General features: G+C 33.1%; 1 pseudogene; it reads left to right on the top strand.

The window, feature by feature from the left end:
- LOC149529679 (putative anion transporter 3, chloroplastic) overlaps window positions 1-22,453 on the top strand; it is a 76,104-nt pseudogene extending 53,651 nt beyond the window's left edge.
- Window positions 22,454-26,954: the final 4,501 nt, after the last annotated feature.

Here is a 26,954-nt window from a genome sequence, read left to right as displayed (position 1 = left end):
AAGTTCTAATTACAATTTCTTACCATATATAATTTAATTGAAACTAACTCCATTTTTAAAGGTTTTCAAGTTAAATTATACCCATTCTTTGATTAAGTGGACATGGTGTCAAACCCTCACTCTACTTAGTAGCTAGAATTTATTTTTTCTAAATTTGTACTAAAATGTTGCTTCTATTTGATTGTAAGCTTCAAGAAGTATATCATTGTATTAAAGGGTAGATAATATTTTCTTAGTACAACACCTCAATCTATTCTTATATATCAACAAGCATATTTCAAACTTGTAAATGTTGTCCAAATGAAATGGTTACTCAAATTCATATGAAGATTTGCACTGACAGTATCACGAAGCTACATGACCACATGGATAATATACAATAACATATAACCACCCCTCTTTTAACAATGACCATTTTAAGAAAATATTACGCCACATAACAAATGATAATATTTCCCCTTTTATAGATTAATTTTTTTTAATGAAACAAGATATTGCATTCTAAAAGATAATCACCTCCCTTCTATCTATGCTCATTCTTAGAAAATGAGATACTAAATGACAAAGGATAATGAACTATCTATTCTATGTAAGTAATTTAAGAAAATAAAACACTATGTGCAATAAAAGTTAACCATCCCCCCTTTTATATATGCTCATTGTAAGAAACTAAGATGTGACTTGAGTTAGTAACTGTCAAAATTTAATATCTTTAAAACTTGAATTAATAATATGATGATGAATTATTAGATTATGATATAACATAGCTAGATTATAATAATCATATTTGCATATGTCCAAATAGATAATTTATTTTGAAAAGTTCAAGTGGGAAAAGTCCCATGCCAACAGATAAAGAGATTAAGTGGATTACTCATTTTTGGGAAACATTCTTGTTTATATGTTCCTCTCTTTCTTCATTATTCTTACAAACAACCTTTTATATCCAAATAGAAGCCACTTGATAATGAATTCAACATATAATGACCTCTCCAATGATCATGAAGCCACTTTTAAATCTATGCAAACACAAAACAATTCCCTTCCTATTTCATTAAAAATGCTCATTATCTATACATCTCTTCATTGTTGTCCTCTAGGATTTAGAGTCTTACACACTATTATTGCATTATTATCTACTATTTCCAATTTAGCTTTCGATGCTCCATTAAGGGTGATAGGGTTTTTGGGTTTCCATGCCTTCTTCTCCAATTGTTGGACACCATAACTTTTCTAACTCACCAAGTTGGGATACCCTTTCCACCTACGATTTCTCTCACTCATTATTCAACTACTTTGATTGATACTCAAAGATTTCTCCACTTGAGGCTTCTCCAAAAATACCAAATCCCTGCTAGGTGGCCTCCATTGTGATACAAGTAGGGGGTTGTTAAACAAGTTCTTCTCACAAACTCTTCAACTTGGCTTTTTCTAAGACTTACTGAACATATCACAATCAGTCCCTCGAAACTCCCATAAGGCTAGAGACCATGTGGTTTGCCTTTTCCTCATACCACACTAGCCTCTCCCTAATATCTCTACCTATCTCTTCACAAACACCAAACAACTACACCTTGCACCACACAACACCCCCACTCCCTTACACCCTCTAGGATCTTTCACAAAATCCATGCCCCAAATGCTTTCGAGGAAATTAACTGATCACAAAAAATGTGATTTCAAATAGTTTCATGCACTTTAGTGGTCTCCATACACCAACCTAACAAACTAACCTAATAAGGGGCTCTTCCTTGTAGCTGTATTTTGGAGTTTTAGACCAAAACTCAAAAATCCTTTAAAATAAAAGCTTGAATTGATGGAGGATTAAGACACTTATTATTGAACCTCATTAAATTTCAAAAACATAAGTTCCCAACTCATAATTAAGGCACTCAAATACCAATCCCTGGTTGGGTGTTAATAGGCCTAATTAGCACAACAAATTTCAAACTTACAAAAAATTCAAAGAACTTTTCAAATGCCTTCAAAGTTCCAACTTTTGGGCTCCTGACCACTGTGGAGATAGTTGATCCTTCAAACCCTTGCTCACATGAGGGTTTCATTGCCATTTATAATGATTGTCACAAATTTTTTATTTTCTTTCCTACCCAACTCTTCCAATGGGTTCTTCAACCTTATATGAGTGTATGCAATGTCCCTAACACACATGCAAACTATAAAAAAACTCTCTTTCCTACCAAATTTCATTAACTAGTTGATTACTCCTAGTATCCCTTGGAATTAGCCTTCCAAATAAATTTTTGATCAATATATTGAAAACTTTCTTAACAACCTAAAAATATAACTTTCATTTAGGATACCCATTTGGAGTATTCATAGGATTTTTGAGGTCTCATTTTCCAACCTTGTCCATACAACAAGAACCCAAAAATTTAGGGTTTTGGGGGTTTGAAGGTCTTTCTTGGTTTTATTCTTTAAATGGTTTTGAAAAATTCTTTAGTGAATTGGTAAAAGCTTCTATTTTCCATGTAATAATCGTTGGACATTTCTCTTTCACTTGCATAAGAAACCTTGTCAATTTCTTGCTCCTTACACATTTTTCGGGCACTTTTTTTCCAATACGTTTTAGCAGAATTCATGCTAAACCCACCTAGGACTTGATGGAAAAATTTAAAAACTTAGTTTCAGTGATTCATATTAAATAATGGTGGGTTTAATCTTGTTCCAAAAGGTTTCATAATTTTTTAACCGCGGAACAAGAGCTATGTTGCATTTTGACAAAATTATCCAATTACACAACAAAACTAACAACACTTTACAAATTGGAATAAATATGTGCACAGCTTGATGAAAAACAACTAAAACCTATACAAAAATACTATATATAACTCCTATTTACATTAACCTTTCTCCATCAATCAAGAAAAATATGAACAACGACAAGAATGCAACAAATTTGTTGGTAAAACTTGGTTTTTAAAATTCAGTTTTGCAAAAACTTTTTCCCAACCCATACAATTACCTTTGTAAAGGATTACATAGGATCTTTAATATCATTACCACCTTAGGAAAGATAAAAATACCTCAAATTGAAAATATCTTAACTATTTCTCCAAGGTTGCACAAAGTTGCAACATGACAACTTTGTCAATTTTTGCAATTTTGCAAATTTTACAATTTCATTGTAGCTTTAGGCTTCCTTGGAGGAAATAATGAAGTCTTATGATTTTTAAAACCTAATTATACCTCACTCCACCTTATTTCATTCTTTGTGACCATGTTGTGGTCTTTTTACCATCATTGACCACGTAGGAAGCTTTTTGATGTTATAACCAAGAAATTGAATAAAATGAATGCAAAATGCAATTTAAACCAAGATTTTAGGTTAAAACACACATTTAGGTTATTAAAAACCTTTATTCCATAATCAAGGCCCAAATTTGAGACTTTCAAGCCAAAAATGGGGAGCTCCTGCACCAGTTATGGTGTGAATCCATGAGAGGGGAATGTCAAACAAAAAGGAATACCTTTAAACCTTCCCTAACTCAACAAAATGAGATCATATAGTCATTGGGGTACTTCACTCTAAAAATATACATAATTTGTTGTCTAACCAGTGAGTAATGAGATCTTGACAATAAACCAATGATGCTAGGTACACCTTTAACATTAACATTAGTTCTAGACTTCATTCAATTGTATAGAAATCTTAAGAACCATCACATTCATGAGGTAAGGGAGAAAGTACCAAAATCGCAATCAAATACAAGTCCCTAGTTTGATTTCACCATAACCAAAAACTGATTAACTTATTCAAAACCATACCATACCCTTCTACCCCTATTCATTACAATGGATTGCATAATATATGCCATAGAAAATTACTTTTAAACTTCCAAAAGACTCCTATCCAAGCATACAAGCTTGATGACCCTTTACATTCCAAAACTATCATTTTGCAATAAAATATTGTTAGCAACATTTTTGACAACTTTGCAATATTTTACAACTTTTTGCATTTTTGACATTTTCTGCTACCACATGCCTACTTGGCACCTCAAATAGGTCCAAAGTATTACAATCATCATTTTAAAATTAAATTTTAATCCATATATGGCCTTGCATGACATTTTACACCTTTAGGGCCTTTGACTCACTTTGAAGAACATTGACTGAAACATAACCTTGGTCTACATGACCTTAATTGAACACACAATTACATGAAATTGAAATAACTATTTTACTAATATTATCATGGCTTAAATATAATAAAGTGATTCAAAATTAAATGGAGATGGTTAGGGTGTTCTTGCCCCACATGGCTCCTACACCTTGTGAGTATATCTAAAGACATTCCCAGAATAACCCTGTGCTAGTTGTGTCACCCTTTCCATTTCATTCCTCTTTATTTTCCCTCTTACTTATTCATTTTTGCAATCATTTTAATAAATACACCCTCATAATGGGACAAAAAAATAATAGATAGAAGTGCTATCACCATGCCTTGATGAAATTATTTTAGTTTGTAGGTGATATTGATGTGGACAAGACCAAGCTTAGTTGAAGGTGGGTACATTATTTCAAGTGCAACTACTAGTAACTAGTAATCATGCATGGATAGGCCAATAGAGTGAAAGTAGAGAATCTTGGTGTGGGTTGAGATACTAGGTGTTAAGAGTAAAGGACAATGTTAGCAAATTGTTTCATGAAGTCATTGCTAGAGCAAGCCCAAGGTTAATGTGTGGGAGTAAACAAGTCTGGGGGATTCCATGTACTTAGATGATAAAAACTATCCACTGGATGAAAACACTAATATATACACCTATAGTTGATACAAGAATAGAGACTAGTACTACTGAAGTTGAACCATTTCCTAGATCAACCTATGTTACTAGTACTAGTTCATTTGTGGGGTCGTTGTTGTTGAAAAAGAAAACTATATTTTCATTAAAAGTACCAAAGCTTTTAGGTGCTTTAAAATTGTTATTATTTACATTGTATTGTAGTTCACTTATACATAACTCATTTTGGACTGATAATCCCATGATGTTTTTGTAGGAAATGATTTTTCTCTGATATTCCTTTTGAAATGACAATGAAGCTATTTAGGCCCACCATACGTAAAAGGTATGTAGCTTCGTATCATTGGTACAATATTTTTATTTTCATCCATTTATTGTACTATATTAAAGTTATTGGCTTCTAATTTGATAAAATTTTAACAACCTCTTAGAAGATCAAGATACCAAGGAATTAGCTAGGGACCATAATGGGCATTCTGAGAAGCAAAATAAAAGGACCAACTAACAAGACTTTGATGTCTTCTCCACTTTGAACTCTTCAAAATTCAGTTGTGTATACCTAAGAATTCATCTTCTTTATCCAAATTGTAATTCTTAATATGAATTCCAATATAATATATTATTTCCTTAATTCTTTTAATTCTTAGGACTGTGAAAGAGATGATAAATGACTATTTTATCAAACTCTCAAACTCTATGAATCAAGTACATGCCCACACTTCAAATCTTCGACAATAAAATAGTAAAATGATTGATTTATATGAAACTATGCACCATATAAGATATTCCAAACTAGATCAACTTCAAAGGATGGCTAGTACCTTATCTATTGGGCTATTAACTCACAAGAATTAGACATCTACTTTTGGATCTATCTTAACACTTTGTGAAAATGTTATCAATATTCACTTCTAGATCTCATTCTTATCAAAGTCTTCAATGAAAACCATATAATTCTTCCAATTTATATTAAGAATTTAAATACCCCATTAGATTATTAGCAAAAGTAAATTGAAATATAATTCAAAATGAATTAAAACTAAAATTTAATGAACTTTGTTTATTAAATCTCAGAGAATAAAATGGAGATAATGTAATGTTTTCATCATAAATTAAATTATTAATCAAAGCCTTTGTTAATGGTCCAATTGATTTAGTATATCTCAAACTGATTTTTGTTTTGTTTCCATAGGTAGGTGTAGTCGTTGACTATATTTGTACACCCTTAGAAAAAATTTCCACGATGGGTATTTAAGCACAACTTGTAGGTAGTTGTTGGTATGCGATTTGGATTATTTCTTTGTACTACAAATTTCTATTGGGATTCCATGTTGTTCACTCTTTCGAAAGTGAAAGAACTTCCCTACTTGTCTTTTTTGGTTTTGGTGGGATTCAATCCTCACCTTATTCTATGGTGTTCTACTTTGATTTGGGTCTAGCACATATGGAATGCCATCATTAGTTGCAATTATATATATTCTGAATTTTGGAACTATTACCACATTTATTGTTCTAAATTAACTAGAAAATCTAATCAATCTTGTTTAGCATGCACATTGTTTCCATAACCTTCACATTCAAACTAATTACTATACATGTATAGACATAGTCATTATTCATCCACCCAGACTCCATCCTCGCACCATATAGACTTCACACCAGCACCATATGTGCATTCTCCCAACACCATATTTCTTGCCTTTACATATCATATGACCTCCTTTGTACCATATGTATGGCCACACTTAGTTACTATTTAGCTAACTTCCCTTCCTTTGCATACTTTACGACCTCCCTTTTGCCATCTATACAACCATGCCTAGATATCGTACAACTAGCACCATCATATCATACAAGTAACACAATACCAATGTGCAACTCATTGTAATTGCATCACATGGCCAAATTAGTCACTGTACACTTCCTACCTTTGTACCACCCCTCCAACTACTTTACGATGAAAAAAATTAAGTCAAAGACGAAGCACACCCTCAACTACAAAGGATTGCAACATTACAATGGTATCAAAGCTTCAGTCCTACTATCCTATGGATAATGAATGAGAGTTTATAGCCAAAAGAGAAGAAGATCTCTTTCAATATTAGAATGGTGAAAAACATAGAACCCATAGCTTCCAAACTCATGGCATTACTAAGAGAACTTGCGAGGAATCAGGCACATATCAATGATACTCAATGACTTATGGAGGAAACTCTTAATAAATTGGCAGACAATAAAATATCTGGTGAACAAAATGGTCATAATGTGGACTCGATGTTGGGTAAAGAGAACCCTCATCCATTATGCTTTCAACCCTCCATGTCATCTTTTACCCAACAAATGGAGACACCACATGGAGGGAAATAGACAACTTTTGAGGAATTTCAAGAAAAGTTGAGAGAAGACTAGAAGAATGAAAATTTTGAGGAGAATATATCCTACAAAGATTATGCAAAATTGAGAATGACATATTCAAGAGGAAAAAATTGGGGACATTTTAATGATGATCTTAGAAGGAAGTTGAGTAAAGTAAATATGTCACCATTTGACAAATCCAAATCCATATCTATGCAAGCATGGGTAATGAAGGTTGATACTTACTTCCAACTTAATCCAATGCCAAAAAAAAAAAGTAATTAAATTTGTGGCATTACACTTGGAGGGAGTAGCACATGAATGGTGGCATCATGATACTATCACACTAGGGCATGACCAAATAAATACCTATGTGGAATTCACTAAGAGATTGATAGATTGATTTGATGGTAAAGATCCATAACTTAATTTCAAAGAATTGGCACAACTAAGGCAAACTAGATCAATTGACCAGTACATTATAGAATTTTATAAACTCTTTGTTTTGGTCACAGACATTTCCAAAAGAAGACAAATAGTGCTCTTCATGGGCGAACTGATAGAATCACTAAAGGGTTGAGTAAAAGAGTTCAATCTTGCCACCCTATTAGAGGCCATTAAGAAGGCTTAAAGTATGGTATCATCATTGATGTCATCCTCTCAAGGTTATTCACATTCCAAACCATTGGTGTTTCTGAGGGACAAAGATAATAAACCTCTTTTGAAGAAGTTGTCATTGGATGAAGCTACTAGATAGGAACTAAGAAGAAGGAAACTATTTTTTAACTACAAGGGATTGTGGGAACTTTAACATAAATGAATTGGGAAAGGAAAAATTCACTACATTCAAGTTGTATGCAATGATGAAGACAAACATGAAGATCTACCCTCTGAAGACAACTATCCCCATGAGGACACCAAAAAGGTTAGTCTGGACCATATGAAGAGAATTGAAGCATTGGTACAATGGGGATGAACTATCACCTTAGCCAAGAGCATAGGAAAATGCACATTGTCCTATCATACATGTGCATTGTCCTATCATCCTTTCTCAAGCATTTCTTGAATCATCTTTTCAATCTCATATTTGAATTTCTTGGGATGGTGGTAGGGTGTGGTTATGAGTGGTTTGGTGATTGCTTCCAACTTGATAGTATGTCCAAACCCACAATGGAGAGGTATGCTAGGAGGAATGTCCATAGAAATTTCATCATTAGCACTCAAAATATTCTAAATATCGTAATCATGGTTAAAAAGAATGATAGGACAATGCACATGTATGTGGACTACCATGCATTAAACAAACAAATGATAAAAAATATATATCATATTCCTAGGATCAATGAATTCTTGGAGGAATTACATGGTGCTTTCTATTTTTCAAAAATAGATCTCCTCTCCGAATACCATTAGATTTGCATGAGGGAAGAAGATGTGGGGAAGACAACTTTCCATTGTCACTATAGGTATTACGAGTTCTTGATCATGTTGCTTGGATTAATGAATGCACCTGCTATATTCCAATCGTGCATGAAGTGCATCTTCCACAAACAATTTTGTAACTACTTACTAATATTCTTTGATATTATCCTTATTTATAGCAAGAAATGTGAAGAGCACCTAAAGCATGTGAATGAAGTCCTAGGGATCATGAGGGCTCAATCATTGTTCACCAAAAAATCCAAGTGTGAATTTGGTATGACAAAAATATTGTACTTGGGGCATGTTGTTAGTAAATATGGAGTACAAGTTCATCAAGAGAAGATTCAACCTATCCATGATTGGCCCCTCTCAAAATTGCTCTCTAACTTGCGAGGTTTTTTTGGACTGTGTAGTTATTATCAAAGGTTTGTGAAAGGATTCTCTTAGCTCAACACCCCATTAACAAATTTGACAAAAAAGAGTTCCTTCCACTAGAATGAAAAGGTATAACACACTTTTGATAAGTTGAAAGAAGTAATGAGTGCTTGTCTAGTGCTTGCCTTACCTGACTTCATTTGACCATTCATTCTAGAGTGTGACACATCCAGAGAAGGCATTGGTGTGGTAATGATGCAAGATTAATACCCCATAGCCTACGAGAGTCAAAAACTTACACACGTAAAGCATCTATATTCCATTTATAACAAAGACATGTTGGCCATCATTCATGCACTAACCAAATTTTGATAGTAACTGGTGGGTGCCAATTTTATCATCTGTACTAATCATAATAGATTGAGATATTTTCTAGAGAAATGAGACTTCAATGAAAGACAAAAAAAATGGGTAAGAAAGGTTGAGGCTTTTGATTTTGATATTGAATATGTGAAGGGTAAGAACAATGTGGTTGTAGATGCCTTGTCCAGGAAACTTTCCATATGCTTGCTGACTTAGATTTCAGCTGACTAGAAAGCACATTTATTGGTGGAATATTCCAAAAATATATTTTCCTATGAGCTAATGGATAGAAACACTTAGGATAATTGGTAAAAAGTGGTGGATAACATCATTTATTATAAGAATAAGATATACTTAGTTCCTGAATCCAAACTGAAGCAGAAAATCTTGAAGGAGGTACATGACTCACCCTTTGCTGGACACCTAGGTTTCCTCAAAACTAGACATATCAAGGAGAGATTTTCATGGAAAGGTATTAAAGGAGATGTATTTTAGTATGTAAGAGAGGGTGTGGTCTACCAACAAAAAAAATCTAAACATATTCTACCTGTTAGGTTACTGCAACCTTTGGCTATACCAGAACATAAGTGGGAAAGTATCTCAATGGACTTCATTACTGGACTTCCCAAGGTGAACAGAAAGGATTGTATCTTTTTTGTAGTTGATAGACTAATGAATTATGCACATTTCTTCACCATCCCCTTAGAGTTTTAGGCTGCACAGGTAGTTGATCTATTTTTTAGAGAAATCTTTTGTCTTCATGGGTTACCCCAAAACATTGTTAGTGACTGAGATGAATAATTTATTAGTATCTATTAGATAGAACTATTTTTGTTGGTAGGAAAATAATTGTCTCCAAGTACTAGTTACCACCTTTAGACAGATCGATGGAAAAAGATTGTGAACAAGTGGCTAGGAGGCTACCTTTGGAACTACGTTTCAACACAACAGGTGAATACTGTTAAAATACCACCTACCATATGTCCATCAAAATGACACCCTTCAAAGAACTATATGGGTATGAACCCCTTTCATTTATTGACACAAAACTAGGTGATAGTTGCACACCAAGAGTGAGGGATTGGCTTCAGGAAGGATAGGAAATCCTGAGATACTTGAAGGAAAACTTATAAAGGGCATATAATAAAAAAAAGGTGTATGCTGACAAACAAAAAATTGAGAGAAGTTTTGAAGTTTGTTTCTTGGTCTATTTTAGACTTCAGCCATACATGTAGTCCTCATTGAAAGAGAAACTAAACCCATGATTTTATGGCCCTTATCGTGTAGCTCGCCGCATTAGTAAAATTTTCTATGAGCTAGAACTTCCAAAGGGGAGTTGCATTCATAACTTTTTTAATGTCTCCTTCCTTAAGAATGTTGTGAGATAGAACACCGTGGTAGTTGCAGACCTTCTACTGCTCAATGAAGAAGCTCAGCTCATATTGGAACCAATCAAGATCATTAATGTGAGAAGACCCTACAAAATTGCACAATGAAGGAATATTTGGTATGCCAGAGACACTTGTCATTGGATGACACAACATGGGAAGTTGAGCACATTCTACAACATCTGAAATTGAATTTTCTTGAGAACAAGAAAACTTTGGGATGACAAGATTGTAATGTTCCCATCATAAAATAAATTATTAATCAAACCCTTTGTTAATGGGCCAATTTATTTAGTTAATCTCAAACCAAATTTTCTTTTTTTTCATAGGTAAGTGTAGTTGTCAACTATATTTGTACACCCTTGGAAAAAAATTTCGCAATGAGTATTTAAGCATGACTTGTAGGTAGTTGTTGGTATGTGATTTGGATTTTTTTTTTGTACTACAAATTTCCATTGAGATTTCTTGTTGTTCGCCATTTTGGAAGTGAAAGACCTTCCCTACTTGGCTTTTTAGTTTCGGTGGGATTCAACCCTCATCCTAGTATGTGGTATTCTACTTTGCTTTAGGTTTGGCACATCTAGAGCGCCATCATTATTTATAATTATATATATTCTGAATTCTAGAATTATTACCACATGTATTGTTCTAAGTTAACTAGCAAATCTAATCAATCTTGTTTGGCATGCACATTCTTTCCTTAGCCTTCACATTTGAACTACCTACTATACAACTATGGACATAGCTATCAATAATCCACCCAAAATCCATCCTCCCATTGTACATACTTCACACCATCACCCTACAGGCATTCTCTCAACACCGTACAACCTAAATTTGCATATCATACAACCTCCTTTGTACCATTTGTACAACCAGGCCTATATATTGTATGGCTAGCTTCCTTGCCTTTGCATACCATATGACCTCCCTTGTGCCATCCATATGACCAGCCCCATCCTATTGTATGACCAGCACAATAGAACTTTGTAGATCATCGCACGACCAACCTAGACACTATACACTTCCTACCTTCATACCACCCCTCCAGCTACTTTATGGGGACAAAAATAAGTCATAGAGGAAGAATGACCTCAACTACAGAAGATCAAAACATTAGAGATAAAAGAAGAGACAAGATCTAGAATGAAAAACTAGCTTTATGCATTTTGTATTAACTTCTTTAAAATGTATACAATTCAAAGATAATCCCTATTAGAAAACAACTCAATTAGACCAACAATTGTTAACTTTTTTCATTCAAATTTTGGAACAAAATATGCAATATACTTGGATTGTCTCAAGAATGAACAAGACTTAGTTTAGAAAAATAAATCTTGGACCCTCACTCCACATCTACAAAATATTTTTATAGAAATAAGGATTGGAACAAGCTTCAAATTGGAGGAAACATGTTCAAAAACTAGATACAACCTTACTTTTTTATATAAGACAAAATAGTTACAAAAATAATGTTGGAGATAGCCAAAATTTGAACAACTATCAATTTGGTTGTTCAGGATCAACTTTGTAGTTTGTAATGAGAGTAAACCCACATCAAGTGAATCTCAAAGATAAGGTATCTCTATCAAGTATTTGTCCTCCCTCTTGGTGCTCTTTGACTTTTCCTTGCTCATTCAGTTGCTATCTCTAAATGTAATTTCCTTTATATCAGCTATCACCTCCTAGATTATAGTATCTAATTCTTCATCTAGCCAGGTGGCTTCTCTAACTGTATTCATCTCACTCAGGAACTTGTTCCATTTAGCATCTATCAAAGCCCTAACCTCTGCAAATGTTTTATTAATGTCCACCTCCAACTTGTAAAGAATATTAACAATATAAAAGATTATTGCTATATCAGCTTCCCCATTGTTGTAGGCAACAAACCTTTCATGCTTAAAAATTTTGTCAAATTAAGCTAACCATTCTTACCACTCCCTAAGCTTGTTGTCATCATCAACAATTTTTTGAACGAAGCCAAGTGTACCATTGGAAATGGTCATCATTTTATTTTTTATTAACTGCAACTTACTAGAAAATAATGCATTTAAATATTTGACCTCATTTACCATTTCCTTGTGGAAATGATGGTCTCTTTTGGAAATTCATTCTTTTGGGCCAAAATTGGGACCAACCCATCAAAAAATGGGATGTAGGGGCCTCACTTGGTAAATAATGGAGAAAGAATGGATAGTTCCTTAGTGCATTGATATTTTCTTCCTTGCAATGTGATGTAGTTCTTGTGGAGATTTTGAGAAGCCTATTTTTTGTGTGAGAGCATCCTCTCCATAGTCCCAACTTCAAATTCCTTTCCTACTTCCAACTAATCCACCTCCATTGTCTAGTCCATACCCATATTTTTTGTATCAACATCAATTTGGGTCTCTTGATCTTTGACCTCTATTATAGGCCCGGTTGCATTCTTCAAAGTTCTTACCTCATTCTTGAGGGTAGCCACTCTTTGCTCTAGTATATAGGTTTTCTTTAGTTCTTCCTCATATTTATTTCTAGTTTAAATGGCTATGTTGTATGTTTGATACAACTTCCCTTCAAGCATATCCATTTTACTCTTCCTCGTGAGTGAAATAATGTTAATCAAGTTGTGAATTTGGTAACTTGATGTAGATGTGACATTCCATAATATCACATTGCCTTAAGGTGAGTCTCTAACTTCCATCAATGTTGGCTTGTCAGATTCAGGTGCAATGCTCCAAATTGACATTGTTTGGGAGACATTAACATTGAACCCAAACCCCTACAATTCTCCTGTAATATTAGTCTCCTCAAATGAGATAGATTTGATTTGCCTCCTTATTTGGTCCAACATGAAAGATGAGTTCAACTCTCATCCATGGAAAAGACACATCTCACTTCTCTTCACTAGCTCTCTAGCCTCATCTATAGTGAGAGTTTCACTTTTTGGGTCATACTCCTATAGTTTCTACACCAATTCAACAACTTTTTCTTGTGAGTCTCTAGGCTATAGTTAAAGAGTGAGTTCATTCTATTTAATATTTAAAAAGAATGATTTGAATTCTTCAAAATTCATGAAGTCATCATCCTTCATAAATTTTGGAGCTTGGATTATTCTTTCATCTTGCATCCTTGTTTGAAGCTCAAGATTATTTGGGATTCATTCATTTTGGCTTGCCTGCCTTATTAGAATATCATCAAAATATTTTGTACCCCTTGGCAGGATCTACAATGCCTTCTATCTTTCCTTGTTTAGGATCTCTATCAACTTATGTTTATTCCTACCACCTTGGGCCCATGTTGAGCTTTCTAGTTAATCTTCCTCATCATCAATCTCAATAACATCATCATGCTCAAGGGATTGAGGTACCACTCTATCTATGATTTTAGGAGGGACCTAAGACATTATTCTATAAAAATTCTTGATGTAATTATTGTACCTATCAAGATACCTCTTCTCATAATAGAATCGTTTAAAGGAAGGATCTGTTCTTTTCATCTCCTCTTCTACTCTCATGATCTCTCTCCATTTTAGGGTTCCGTCTTTGTAGTCCTCTATTTCTAAGCAATTCATAACTACATCTTCTTCCCAATAGGGTTTTTTTTTTGGTAAAGTTAACTTTCTCATCTATTTTAGGGCATGCCTAACCAAGTCATTAAGATCATAGTTTCTAGTAGGGGCTGAGGGAAATAAGAATTCACTCATGAATTCATAGATTTCTTTAGTAACATCCTTCCCTAGGACAAAATCCCCTATTTTGATATTTCTAGAAACAAAGGAACCCTTTTTTTATTATAATTCCTAGGTATTCCATGTTCATCATTATTAATTTCTAAAAGAATTATATTGTCCCCATTCTCTCTAGACTATATTTGGGAAAAACATGAGGGGGCTAGGGGCATCGATAAACATGTATTATAGAAAAAAATAAAAAAGGAAAATACTTGCCCATTCATGGCCTAACCTTCTATCCTCATTAGGGCATGCAAATGGTCTAATTAGCATCCTAACCCTGAAGCAACCTTCTCAATAATATTAGCTAACATATTTGAAATTGGAGAAACAAAAATCATCATAAAAAGCAATATCATTGGAATAAGAATAAAACCTTTTCCATAATCTAGTCCATAGCTACACTAGTAGGTTTTCTCCATTATCCTCAGTTCCTTCAATGAATTAAGACTGATATGCCCTATGTTCTTGTATAAAATGATGTGCATTAATAATGAGTAATGGTGGCATTTGAAATTCCCCATCTCTCCCCTCTGAGAAACAATAATCTCATTGTACATAACATTTATAATGTGGATCACAAAATCATACCCTACATTATGGTAAAAATCTTGAATGTCCACGTCCATGATGTATATATTACAAGGAAAATTCATCAGGCCATCTAGTCCAATAACCTTATCCACTCCAAAGATAGTAAACTAGAAGTATTTGCTAAAGAACTCTAGAGGCATGAAGTCTCCTACCTTCTTTGGGAGCTCACTCTTCTCCTTTTTGGACTTAGGGATATGTCTTTGCATAACCCATCTAGTGAAGAAATTATTTTGAATCTTGAGTGTCTTATCCATTTTATCTTGCTCAATAATCTTTGTCATCGATCCTCTAAGGTCAAAAACTTCTATAAACATCTCCCTATCCAACATGCACAATAGTCTCATATCCTTCCTATGAAATCCATGAGTTGTAGGATTATAGGACTTTATTAGAGCCTTCACAAAGTCTATGTCAATTATCACCTCTAGCATGATTAACTTTGCCAAGTTTCTATTTTAGGGGCTACATATTGGTGGACTTTCAAACCTATTGTTATAAAAATAACAGAATAACTCATTGCCATTAGTTTCTAGCACAGTTGCATCTTTGTAGAAGTTGTATGTATCTTTTAAAATATGGGAATTTAGTGTTTGCGCATGGGATGATCTTGGTAGAAAGTGAACCCATTCTTCAACATATAAATTGGCTAGTTTTGTATTGGCTTTCTCAGCACCTTGAGCAACCTCTTCTACATTAACTTGCATTATCATCTTCCCCTCTTCCTGTGCCATTTTTGTTGAATTTAATTTCTCCAAATACTTCTTCTACAACTCATTTCTTTGAAACAACTTCACGCTCAATTCTCTTTTGGCTCTCAAACTTTGTGAATGTTGTAATTGAAAATTCGTTGCATCACCTTTTAATAGCAGTTGAGCATAGAAATAACATTAATGGTTTCTTTAAGTCAGCATGCATGCGAATTTTTAAAAACTCAAAAAGCATCACAATCTAGCTTTACAATGCCTCTACTACCAGTTTTCAAATCCCTTTTTACACTTTTTAGATAGTACCCATCTTTTTTGTAATCACAAGGTTATAATAGTCATTTTACTACTTAAGTCTTATGTTGTGACCATGTGAACACTAGACAAGGGTTATCTTCTAACTCTTATTTCTCCTTGTGATTGTGTGAGACCTTCTCAATCACTTCACCACTGTTTCACATTCTATTCTTTACCTTGTTATTTTAACTATGCGACTACACAAACACTGTCATTATGTCTTGGTCACTACTTCATAGCTTATATCTTCTGCCATGCTCTTAACTATGTGACCACATAAACTTCTTCATCTCTTGACTACATCACTTGGTTGTGACACTTTGATTTAATTGTGTTTGATGAGTTGTGAAACTACAAACACTACCAATCACACCATTGCAACTTGGTTTTGATACTAACATTTAAGGCTTATGTCCATGCAAAATAGTTAAAAGTCTGAGTGATTTCTTGGCTACTACCTTTATTTCCTTTTATCACTTTAACTATATAACCATGCAAACATTGAATTTTTTATAAGCTCTTAACTATTTCATTGATTTTCTACCATCTGATCAACTACATTCTTTGATAGTGTGACTATGTGATCAAATAATTCTGTACAAGCTTTCAAAATGTGTCACTAATTTGTGGTTTACATTTCTCTTTACAAATCAAACCTTGTGAGTGAGCAATCAAGTGTTTTCTAATGTAGCACTAGTTGTTTCACATTTTTGTATCTCTTTTGTCAAATTGCAACTTTAACTGCACAATTGTGTGATCAAAGAATTTTATATACCTTCATTGACTATACCTTTTAGACATGCAACTATGCAATCAAAAAGATCAACAGGTCATGAATTTACTTCATGTTATATCCTTTAACTGTGCAACCACACAACCAATGCTTTCTTCAAAGGATCTTAACCATATCACCAGTCTATAGCTTACATTTCTCTTTACAAATCAAACCTTGCAACTGAGAAATCAAGTGTTTCCTAATGTAGCACTAGCCATTTTGCATCATCCTAGATCTTATGTCAAACTACAAATTTATTCATGTGAATTTACGATCAAAGAGATCACTAAGTCACTCCATCACTTTGACTATTTTGGCTTTAGGCTACGAAATTGTAAATGGCTTCTTTAACCTTAGTCACACCATCACATCATAATCTTTATATTATAACAAACACTACATTCAAAAGCTTCCACATGTCTCATCTTTGACTTTCTATGAGGGTAGTGATTGAGCGTTAATCCCTTTTTGCATGGTTGGTACTTAAATGCTAAATCCATACTTAACCATGTGACTCTGAAAAAGATTCTTACAAATTACATTGAGCCTTCGTTGTTTGAAATAACCATTTGAGATAAACTTTGGTGACCAAGTGAACACCGAGCACTTGACTTCATTGTGCTCTTGCACCATAAAAGGGTTAAGAGCTTAACCATGTCATGATAGAGCAATCACCTTGGTCGCATGGTTGCACGTTGAATTTTTTGAAGTCTTTTAAAAGTGCGAAACAAATTTTAAAATAAGGAGGGTTTAAAATGAAAAAATGCATATGGATTATGAAGCTAGGGTTTTTCTAGGGGAATACTTTGCACATGAAAATTGAAAACCCTAACTATATAGAATGAAAAATAGATTTTCATAATAAATTTTTAAGATTCAAACAAGGTGAAAATACAAGCCAACAAAAGTTATGTATCTAAAAATTTTGTTTTTTCAAAAAAGGTGGGATGAACAAGGTCCTGAATTAAAAAATTAGCTCATTAAATCTTTAGAGAACCCCTTTGGAAAAAACATTTTTGATAGATCCCTATTTTTTAAAAGAGCATCTAAACATATAAAGACTGTGGGGAATCAATATATAAGGAATCTAAAGGTTAACCCAAAGTACAAGCATCCTCCTATGATTTCACAGATGTAGTGGAATGGAACAATGGAAGATGAAAAATAGAAAATGCTATAGGGTCAAGGAATTGAATCAAAAGAGGGAAAAAGAATGAATGTCATGATAGTATTAAGTAGAATGTAATCATGCACTAAATAGTGATATTTGTAAATGTATAATCTAACATGTTTACAAATTTTCATAGATTGTAAGACACATCAAAAGCTATAGAAGTGAGAGTACGAAAGGTTGGCCAATACAAACTTGGTTGTGGTGGCTATATGAAACTTCACTCTCGACATGTAAGTAGAAGAAATGGTTTTTCATATCAATTTTTTTAATATAAGGCTGCAAACAATTTTGTTTAATCAAATCATAATCCAAAACTAACGATATTAAGAAAAAAATATAGGGCATAGAATTCAATGTAGAGCCCATGGATGAAGACAAAAAAATTGTCTTGAAGGAAGACTATAAAGTCATGGTTGCATGCCTACGCCAAGAATTTGAAATCCATACCGAAGAATCTGGTACACATGATGAGACATAGGTAATTTGGTCAAATGAAAAGTAAATAAAATTGAATAGTTGAAAAATTTCATGTTTGGTGTTGATTTCCAACATGAATTAACTATTTATGTTTTTATATATCAAACAATGATAACAATGTGCATGACATTTCACTGTAGCCTTCAAATCCTATCACATAACTTGCACATGACGAAGGCCATGATGTGCATCACAGTGGTACTGGAGGTATTAATTTTCTATTGGAAAAAAATTATGTAATTATTAATAGTATTAAACATCTTTAATTGCAATTGGTCATGAAAACTTTTTTTGAATGTTTTAGAGCATGTTGAACATCATGGTGAACAAGTGGAGCATGTTCAAAGTGTTCAACACATTGAGGTGGTGGCCAATTAAAATGTTACTATACATGATGTGGCTTTATTAGGTAAAGAAAAATGCATGTTATGTTCTACTGGTTAATGAAATACTTGTAACAGTAAAAAACAAGTATGCAAATTTAACCCATTTACTTTTTATTGTATTAGGCCCCCCTTTAGTGTAGTTGCCTTGTGCTCCTCAAAGGAGGAGGAAGAATCATAATTTGACATTACAACCACAAGAGGAGGAGAATGAGGAAGATATCGGTGCTCCTATTAGCCTTTTACTTAAGAAATCTAAGGAAAACAAAAAAGAAAAGATTTTTAAAAAATACTCATTGGTAAACCTTTTTTGATAAACATTGTTGGATAATGAAAGAATATTGTTTTAAGTAACTATCTATGATTGTTGCATATTAATATTGAGTTTTATCTCATGTCAATGAATATTGTTATGTCTTATTGAATTCTTGATTAGTGTTTAGTATTATTGAATTTTATATCATATTAATGAATGTTATGTGATTGAATTGATTGAATGTTATAGTTCATAAATGGATGAATGATGTATGTAATTAGATGTTAATGGGGAATTTAGATTGATGTTAGGGGTAGGGGGTGAGGCCAGATGAACCTTCACCTTCACATGTTTGGCTTTGTTAAGTAGAGAATATTAAAGTATTCTCAAAACCAATTGAAGCTCAAACTAACATACCTTCATTATTTAATCAATTTCATTCATTCTAGGTATTTTCTCATAAGTGCATTTTGAATGTGTCATTGTCAGGAAACTATCAAATAAAAAGTTAGAAGGGTCAATACTTAACTTGTCTGGAATGATCACCAAAATTTCAAGGTAAGACTTCAAAAAAATTACTTTAATAAATTAATTAATTCCTTTTCATTGTCATTTTAATGTTGTCTTCATCATATAGTATTAAAACACTTTTACCCATGGTATTTGATCATAGTGTCCTACCTCTTTGTTTTCACTATTCAATTGTAGATGCTCAAGATAACTTCAATACGTTGACATTTTCTTGTTATTCAAGGTGGTATCGTAGTATTAAATGGGCTACATCAATAGGCATCTCAATGGTTGGATTTCATTTGGGTAATGTGATAAGCTTACTTGCTTCTCCAACACTAATATCACAAGCTAGAATTTATGGACCTTTCCTTACATTTGGAGTCTTTGGTTTTCTTTGGCTCATAATATGGGTTCTAAATATTTGTAATAATCCTCAGTTTCATTCTAGAATATCAAAATCAAATCTTTTTCTTGTTCATGATGGAATTGAGTATTATCTAATGTCCACTAAAAAGTCCGCTATCTAGACTAGTCAAAGAATGCCTCTTTTTTGTTTGTTTTGGTGTAAATAGGTATTTACTATTTACACTTTACTTAAGTTTACTTAGGTTAATGCATTATTTTATTATTTATTTAGGTGAGACACTTAGTAGTTTGTGTACTCTTGAGTTGTCATGTTTACAACACAGAAGTACGCAACTCTAATTCAACACATGGTGTCCACAACACTAGAGTTTGCATTATTCACTAAGTTGTTATGTAGACAACACAATTATTTGCACTCCCTTTTTAGCACATGTTGTCTACAACATAAATTTGTGTGCTACACCCTTGTAGGCTTATCCTCACACCATCACACTTACTCCCATGCTTAATGGAGGATAACTCATATCTGGTGGACATGTGCCTGGTTGTATGACTTATCATGTTGCTAACTTCTATGCATTCTAGAAGCTCTCTAGAGGCCTTTATATATAGGCACTCCTAGTGTACTTTCATATGCAATATTGAATGAGTATATCATCATTCTAATCATACTATCTCTTTGGTCTACTGTTGTGCTTGTGTTTGAGTTCCTTGGTCTTGGGTGAATTCTGCCCTAAGGAAAATTCTTACAATTTGTTATTTTCTAAGTTACCAACATGGGCAATAATAGCTGCAAATATTATAAATAATTAGGTAAGTTTTTTAGAAAAGGATATCTTTACTTGAACATCACAAGTCCATCTTTTTTATATCTAATATTTTTTCTTTTGTTGTGTTTAGGGTTTTTTGGTTCTTCTCTCTTGGATGCTAGTGTATTTCAAAACTATAAGTTTTTTTTTTCTAATTGTAATGTGTACTTATTTTTTTAAAACAATTTTAATCAAGGAATATGTAAAACCAAAATCACAAGAGTCATCAAATGTTAGTTCATTCGTACTGAAATTTTCACTACATTTGAATTCAAACACATATATGATAAAGTCACTTTCATCTTTGCATATAGGCATTTAATGTAAATTTGAAGCAAGTTGCATGGATTAGTTCTATTCCATGGGGGACAATGGCAGTTTTAGGGTATGGTGTTTGTATTTTTTTAGACTTTTTAGTTCAATCTAGCTATTCAGTCACCACGATGCACAAAATAATTTAGGTCAGTTAAAGATTATTTTGGTTATATACCTAAATTTTTTATATAGTCATAAGATTTTCAAGTAAAAACCTTGAATTGTGAAAATTTTAAATAATGCTTTTGTTGCCAAATTGTATCAACTCCCAATACCATGTTTATAATCAATTTTCCACTTTTGCAATGGCTTTGGTTGATTTACACTATTTTAAAAAAAAATAGATTAGCTATTATTTTTGGATTTCATAAAAAACATCAGTGAACATTTTATTGATTAGATTTTCACAAAATTTTGAGTATTCATAAAACTCCATACCTTCAAATCTTATGACTATTTTTAGTTTTCTAAAATGGAGAGCCCCACTAACTATTTTATACATTTAAAAGTACTCCACAAGGTCATACCACCATATGACAAGTTCTAACTTAAATTTCATCCTTGAGAAGTTTTGCTCTTGAATTAGCTTATTTCTTTTTTAATTTTGAACTAATTATATTTTCTATTATTGAGCACAAGGAACACTTACAAACTTTTTGTTTCAATGATAAACACTGTTACATTTTTTTTGTAAACATCTACAATCAATTAGTTTTTTGGGTCCAAGAATAGCAATCCTTGGTCTAAATGTTGCTCAAAACCCAACTATTGTAGTAGCATGGCTAAGAGAAGCACTTAGTTTGAATTCATTCAGCCAAGTTGGTTTTCTTCTAAATATGAACATAGGTCCCTTGTCTTGATTGATATACCAATGTCTTCATTTTCAAACATATTATAGTTGGTCTTTGTAGCTTACTGAAGTATATCATTATGCCATTGATTCAAAACTCCTTCATTTGAATTCAGTGTGTGTCAATAGCTTTAAGAAACTTGAACAATGATATCATGATTTTCTCTACTTAGAAAAAATCACTTTCTTTATATTTGGATTCTTCTTTTTTTTGTTGTGTAATCAGGATATAATACCACAATATGTAGGAGTTCTTCTTGGTATGATGGTTGATCACTTTTTTATCCTCAAGTTTCAAGGCAATGGATTGATTTTTTATTAATTGAATTGATTTCTTATTAATTGGATTCATTCATGAAAACAATCTTATTCTTCATATCTATACTAGACAAGTATCACAAATTCAATTGGGACATTTGCAACAATTGTGAGCACAATTGGAATAGGGTATTTTGTTCAGTGGTTGGGTTCATTCCAATGTTTCTTGACACTTACTATTGTTTTGTATTTTATTTCAACCATCTTATGGAATATGTATGTGAATGACAAAAAGGTATTTGACTGATTTGAGAAGGATATAGATTTTCATTGACAAATAGATTTGTTAGTTTTCTTCCATCTACACTAAATACCAATATAGTAATAGGCTAGCAAGAAGACATGCCCACATCCATCCAAATGATCTTCTTTTTGGGTATCCCAAAGTAATGGATAAACATTAGAAGGCTCGAGCTTCATCATATGATTTTACTCCGAAGCATTCTAATAAGTAGGTATTCACATGTTTGTAGGCCCTGAGAGTAATTATATATTTGATCTTAGGAATCCTATAAAGTATGGCTCAAAATTTATGTCCCTGCCTTCTTAGATTTGAATCAAGGTCATACTTGCCACAAGAGACATATTCTTGTTCAACCCATTTAACCCATTTTCTATCATCTGTAATACCCTGTTATTAGATCATTCTAAATGTGAAAATATGATCTTCTTTGTAACATGGTGTTTTCCTTTAAACATTTGTAACAAGTGAGAAATAAATTTTGGCATATTTATTATATCTATCCACTAATGGAAGATGATTAAACTTTTTTATTTCAAGCATAGTTTGTGTCCAACAATGAGACAAACATGAGAAAAAATATGTTAATCCTCTAAATGTAGATGCAATACATGAAAAATTGCACAACTTGTAGTGCTCTCGATATTTGGATAGTAAATTCTCAAAGATACTTGCAAGTGATTCCAATGTCATAGTACCTACCATAACACTTTCCTAGATTTTATCTAGTGCTTCCATAATATCCTCTATGTTGTCTAGCTATTGTTTCTATTGTGTAGTCCCTTAATAAAGCCACTCCTCCTTCTGGTATATTTCTAGAGACTCTCTCATGCTTTAAATTTTGATCAAACTTATGAATATCTCCCTCTACCATATCTAAAATAAACTTCACATTATTTTGTAACTCTAGCATAGGTGTTTGATCCTTGATAGCTTTCATTTCAGCATTTGAACATTCAAGTTTTCTCTTCACTATATGTTTGGTTTATCAATGATTTCCTCCAGTTCAATTATGGTGCATCTTAACTAGCTACTCCAATGATGAAATCACCCATCTATCTCTGGATTGTGCAAGTACTTATTATTTTATAGCATCTAGATTAATAATAACAATTCCATAGCCATAAACCTAAAGACCATCATGTGTGTGTCCCACTTTAGGGAAAAATTGGATGTCATGTTCTTATGCATAAGTTTCAATCACTTCCTTCAAACTCAACTGAGGTGCACCCATGGAATTATTCAGGTGAGTCCCATTGCCCATGGAAGCTAAGGCTTGTTGTTGAGCATATGTTGTTGCTGAAGTACCTCAAATTAGTGTTGCTTCATCACCCTAAGATAACTTACATTCTCTCTAGCCCCAGGTTGTTCCACAGTCATACCCTCTACAACTTGATTCATCATTTCAAGGGCTACATTTAGCTGACTTTGCATCCTCTCATTAGCAAGAAGCTCGGGGAGAAATAGTCCTTTCCACCCTAAAAACTGCTATGTTACTTCATTAAAATTAGGATTTGAACAAAGCCAATGATACAAAACCTGCTACCACTTTGGAAAAAATGTTGCCTCTAATATTGCAACCATATGATAAATGGGAATAGCATGCAGATGCCCAAGTCATAGCCTAGTTAAATTGGTCTAGTTGTTGATTAGTTGGGTTGATGACAAATTCCTATAGAGTTGTCATCATATTAGATACAATAAAATGAACAATCACCTATTTCCAACTAGCAAGATCAAATACAGTTTTCCAAGGTAATAAAATTGCATATGTAGATGCATCACTTGCATGCCAGGCATGAAACACATTCCCCAACTTATAATGAATGGTTGGATATAAAAGCTCCATACGTTGGCCAAACAATGGAAGCCAAGGATTTAACTATGCATGTATTAGCATAGTCTCCCTGTGAGGATCCCAAATTTCTACTGTTGTTGTTAATTTGGGAATCACTATATGAGCTAGAATGTTATGAAGTATTGATACTGGTAGTAACTTCTCCTATGTTTCCAAAAAATGTAGCATAGATTTAGGGTCCCTTGGCTCCTAGGAATTCGTAGCAGCTATTCTCACTGCAGGAAGAAAAACTCTAGTGAAGAGTTGAGTGTAAGGAATTGAAGAAGCAAGTTCTTACTTTGTGTGAATTCTATAATCATGAGGCTCATTCCCTTGCAAGATCCTCTATCACAATGACATTACCTTTAACCATGCAAGGATGTTGAAGTGGTTCCCAACCTTGAGACACTCTTATAAGAAATGGCAAAGAAAATGGAGATGCAATACATGAAAAATTGCACAACTAGTGGTCCTCCCTATATTTGGATTATAAATTCTCAAAGACACTTGAAAGTGATTCCAATTTCATAGTACCTACCACAACGCTTTCCTAGATTCTATCTAGCTCTTTCATAATATCCTCCATGTTGTCTAGTTTTTGTTTATGCCATGCAGTCTATTTCTTAAGCCGCTCCTTCTCCTTCTGGTATATCGCCAAAAACTCTCTCTCATACCTTAAATTTTGATCAAACTTATATATATATATATATTCCTCTACCATATCTAAAATAAATTTCAGCATTTCAACATTCAATTTTACAATTTTTCTCTTCATTATATGTTTTTTTTATCAATGATTTCCTCCTATTTGATTATGTGCATCTCAACTAGTTGCTCCAATGATGTAATCACCCATATATCTCTAGATTACACAAGCACTTTTTTTATATAATCTAGATAGATTCTGACAGTTCCAAAGCCATAAACCTAAATACCATCATGCGTGTGTCCCACTTTAGGGAAAAATTGGATGTCATGTTCTTATGCATATGTTTCAATCACTTCCCTCAAACTCAACTAAGTTGCACCCGTGGAATTATATAGGTGAATCACACTCACCATGGAAGTTGAGCATATGTTTCTACTTCTTATTGCTACTAAAGTGCCTCAAATTGGCATTGCTTCATCACCTTAAGATAGCTTACATTCTCTCTAGCTTTAGGTTGTTCCACAATTATACATGGAATGGCTTCTCATGGACTAGGTATTTAGAATGCAAAGTAACACCTGAAGATAAATATCTACACTAATCACTGACCAAGATTTCATTGGTGATTATTTTAGATATTTATCTTTAGGTGTTATTTTTTTTAAACCTTCTATATTTTTCATACTTTCAACCACACTTGGTTGAAAGCTAACCAAGCTTGGTCAAACTTTTGACCAACCATAGTCAAACTTTCAACCAACTCACCGACAAGGGCACCATCATAGGTTTGGCATCCAAGTCAGATGGTCAAGGCTTTTTGACCAACAATGGTTAAAGTTTCGATGACCACATATGGAAACATGTAAATGTCAATTTGTAAACCTTAACCAAGGTTGGTTGACCTTTCGACCAACCTTCATCAAAAATTTGACCAAATGACTAACCAAGATACCATCATGGGTTTGGCATAGTGGTTAGATGAGCCGCACTTTTCAACCAATAATGGTCAATTTTTTTATGACCATAATGGCCAAATGTAGATGCCAATTTTGACAAAGACTTGTGTGGAAAGTTTTACCTGAACAAGGATTCATCAAAATTTTGATGGGAAGAATACCGACAAGGCCATTTGTGGATCATTCGACCAAGTTGGGTAGACAATTCAATCAACTTTCATAAAAAATAGAGGCCAATTCTACTAGTGAAAAACTATTTTTACACCTAGGTGAGATAAATAGTGTCTAAAAAATGCTAGCAAGAGGATCAAACCAATTTTTTGAATTTTCCTTAGGTGAATCATCAAAGAAAACTTGGGATTCCTTTCCTTGATAGCGTTGATGTCTACTAGTCAAAGGTAACTCATCAAATATAAATTGAGGTTGATTTCTATGACTAATTTGTCACCTAGTTGTTATTGGCATAAAGGAAAATGTAAAAAGATAATAAGATAACTTGAAATGACTTGATGTCTAAACTAGATGATAAAAATGTCCACTTTTCCAAAAAAATAAAAAGAGAGTAAAAGATAGAAAATTATATATTTTCACAAAGTGCCCAAGATGTGGGTAGATTCCCTATGTATGAAACTTGTGAAAAAGAAAAGAGATAAAGTTAAAGAAATCAAAGAGAAATGATAAGAAAAAGATTGGAAAAGTGATAAATTCTACTAATCATGTAATCAATAAATCTAAGTGATCATTTTTAGGAAATAGCAATCTCTAACCCACTAGTTTAAGCCTAGTATATCAAAAAAGTCAAGTGTAAGTTTCCCCAACCAACTAAGAGAAAGTTTCAAGTCAATATATTCAAAAATATAAATCAAGCAATATACCATGGTGAACCAAGAAAAAGAGAGAAAACAAGAAAATATTCCTCCTAAAACTAGATGATAGATTGAGATAGTATGATATTATAGACTATGATCATGCAATATTTTTCTAGACGAAAGGTGATATTTCATAGAATTGACATGCACCAGTGTGAAGGGTCTTATGATACTTCCTAAAACTATAGGAAAAACT

This window comes from Cupressus sempervirens, chromosome 11 (assembly GCF_028749045.1).
Source record: "Cupressus sempervirens isolate cs-2001-9-10 chromosome 11, ASM2874904v1, whole genome shotgun sequence".
In the NCBI taxonomy this organism is placed as follows: domain Eukaryota; kingdom Viridiplantae; phylum Streptophyta; class Pinopsida; order Cupressales; family Cupressaceae; genus Cupressus; species Cupressus sempervirens.
The sequence above is the reverse complement of the archived record's forward strand: the minus strand, read 5'-3'. Positions and strand labels throughout refer to the sequence as shown.